Raw genomic sequence first — 3,396 nt, forward strand, 5'->3', positions numbered from 1 at the left:
TGTCGGGGATTCACTCAGAATCCCGTCGGGGATTCACTCAGAATCCCGTCGGGGATTCACTCAGAATCCCGTCGGGGATTCACTCAGAATCCCGTCGGGGATTCACTCAGAATCCCGTCGGGGATTCACTCAGAATCCCGTCGGGGATTCACTCAGAATCCCGTCGGGGATTCACTCAGAATCCCGTCGGGGATTCACTCAGAATCCCGTCGGGGATTCACTCAGAATCCCGTCGGGGATTCACTCAGAATCCCGTCGGGGATTCACTCAGAATCCCGTCGGGGATTCACTCAGAATCCCGTCGGGGATTCACTCAGAATCCCGTCGGGGATTCACTCAGAATCCCGTCGGGGATTCACTCAGAATCCCGTCGGGGATTCACTCAGAATCCCGTCGGGGATTCACTCAGAATCCCGTCGGGGATTCACTCAGAATCCCGTCGGGGATTCACTCAGAATCCCGTCGGGGATTCACTCAGAATCCCGTCGGGGATTCACTCAGAATCCCGTCGGGGATTCACTCAGAATCCCGTCGGGGATTCACTCAGAATCCCGTCGGGGATTCACTCAGAATCCCGTCGGGGATTCACTCAGAATCCCGTCGGGGATTCACTCAGAATCCCGTCGGGGATTCACTCAGAATCCCGTCGGGGATTCACTCAGAATCCCGTCGGGGATTCACTCAGAATCCCGTCGGGGATTCACTCAGAATCCCGTCGGGGATTCACTCAGAATCCCGTCGGGGATTCACTCAGAATCCCGTCGGGGATTCACTCAGAATCCCGTCGGGGATTCACTCAGAATCCCGTCGGGGATTCACTCAGAATCCCGTCGGGGATTCACTCAGAATCCCGTCGGGGATTCACTCAGAATCCCGTCGGGGATTCACTCAGAATCCCGTCGGGGATTCACTCAGAATCCCGTCGGGGATTCACTCAGAATCCCGTCGGGGATTCACTCAGAATCCCGTCGGGGATTCACTCAGAATCCCGTCGGGGATTCACTCAGAATCCCGTCGGGGATTCACTCAGAATCCCGTCGGGGATTCACTCAGAATCCCGTCGGGGATTCACTCAGAATCCCGTCGGGGATTCACTCAGAATCCCGTCGGGGATTCACTCAGAATCCCGTCGGGGATTCACTCAGAATCCCGTCGGGGATTCACTCAGAATCCCGTCGGGGATTCACTCAGAATCCCGTCGGGGATTCACTCAGAATCCCGTCGGGGATTCACTCAGAATCCCGTCGGGGATTCACTCAGAATCCCGTCGGGGATTCACTCAGAATCCCGTCGGGGATTCACTCAGAATCCCGTCGGGGATTCACTCAGAATCCCGTCGGGGATTCACTCAGAATCCCGTCGGGGATTCACTCAGAATCCCGTCGGGGATTCACTCAGAATCCCGTCGGGGATTCACTCAGAATCCCGTCGGGGATTCACTCAGAATCCCGTCGGGGATTCACTCAGAATCCCGTCGGGGATTCACTCAGAATCCCGTCGGGGATTCACTCAGAATCCCGTCGGGGATTCACTCAATCCGGATCACTCAGAATCCCGTCGGGGATTCACTCAGAATCCCGTCGGGGATTCACTCAGAATCCCGTCGGGGATTCACTCAGAATCCCGTCGGGGATTCACTCAGAATCCCGTCGGGGATTCACTCAGAATCCCGTCGGGGATTCACTCAGAATCCCGTCGGGGATTCACTCAGAATCCCGTCGGGGATTCACTCAGAATCCCGTCGGGGATTCACTCAGAATCCCGTCGGGGATTCACTCAGAATCCCGTCGGGGATTCACTCAGAATCCCGTCGGGGATTCACTCAGAATCCCGTCAGGGATTCACTCAGAATCCCGTCAGGGATTCACTCAGAATCCCGTCGGGGATTCACTCAGAATCCCGTCAGGGGATTCACTCAGAATCCCGTCAGGGATTCACTCAGAATCCCGTCAGGGATTCACTCAGAATCCCGTCAGGGATTCACTCAGAATCCCGTCAGGGATTCACTCAGAATCCCGTTAGGGATTCACTCAGAATCCCGTCAGGGATTCACTCAGAATCCCGTCAGGGATTCACTCAGAATCCCGTCAGGGATTCACTCAGAATCCCGTCAGGGATTCGATCAGAATCCCGACAGGGATTCGATCAGAATCCCGACAGGGATTCGATCAGAATCCCGACAGGGATTCGATCAGAATCCCGTCAGGGATTCACTCAGAATCCCGTCAGGGATTCACTCAGAATCCCGTCAGGGATTCACTCAGAATCCCGTCAGGGATTCCCTCAGAATCCCGTCAGGGATTCCCTCAGAATCCCGTCAGGGATTCCCTCAGAATCCCGTCAGGGATTCCCTCAGAATCCCGTCAGGGATTCCCTCAGAATCCCGTCAGGGATTCCCTCAGAATCCCGTCAGGGATTCCCTCAGAATCCCGTCAGGGATTCCCTCAGAATCCCGTCAGGGATTCCCTCAGAATCCCGTCAAGGATTCACTCAGAATCCCGTCAGGGATTCACTCAGAATCCCGTCAGGGATTCACTCAGAATTCCGTCAGGGATTCACTCAGAATCCCGTCAGGGATTCACTCAGAATCCCGTCAGGGATTCACTCAGAATCCCGTCAGGGATTCACTCAGAATCCCGTCAGAGATTCACTCAGAATCCCGTCAGGGATTCACTCAGAATCCCGTCAGGGATTCACTCAGAATCCCGTCAGGGATTCACTCAGAATCCCGTCAGGGATTCACTCAGAATCCCGTCAGGGATTCACTCAGAATCCCGTCAGGGATTCACTCAGAATCCCGTCAGGGATTCACTCAGAATCCCGTCAGGGATTCACTCAGAATCCCGTCAGGGATTCACTCAGAATCCCGTCAGGGATTCACTCAGAATCCCGTCAGGGATTCACTCAGAATCCCGTCAGGGATTCACTCAGAATCCCGTCAGGGATTCACTCAGAATCCCGTCAGGGATTCACTCAGAATCCCGTCAGGGATTTACTCAGAATCCCGTCAGGGATTCACTCAGAATCCCGTCAGGGATTCACTCAGAATCCCGTCAGGGATTCACTCAGAATCCCGTCAGGGATTCCCTCAGAATCCCGTCAAGAATTCACTCAGAATCCCGTCAGGGATTCACTCAGAATCCCGTCAGGGATTCACTCAGAATCCCGTCAGAGATTCACTCAGAATCCCGTCAGGGATTCACTCAGAATCCCGTCAGGGATTCACTCAGAATCCCGTCAGGGATTCACACAGAATCCCGTCAGGGATTCACTCAGAATCCCGTCAGGGATTCACTCAGAATCCCGTCAGGGATTCACTCAGAATCCCGTCAAGGATCCAGTGGTCCAGATTCAACAGTCTAAGTGTAGTTGACGAGCACAACTAGTTCAGGTCAG

This window comes from Aedes albopictus, chromosome 1 (genome assembly GCF_035046485.1).
Source record: "Aedes albopictus strain Foshan chromosome 1, AalbF5, whole genome shotgun sequence".
Classification (NCBI taxonomy): Eukaryota; Metazoa; Arthropoda; class Insecta; order Diptera; family Culicidae; genus Aedes; species Aedes albopictus.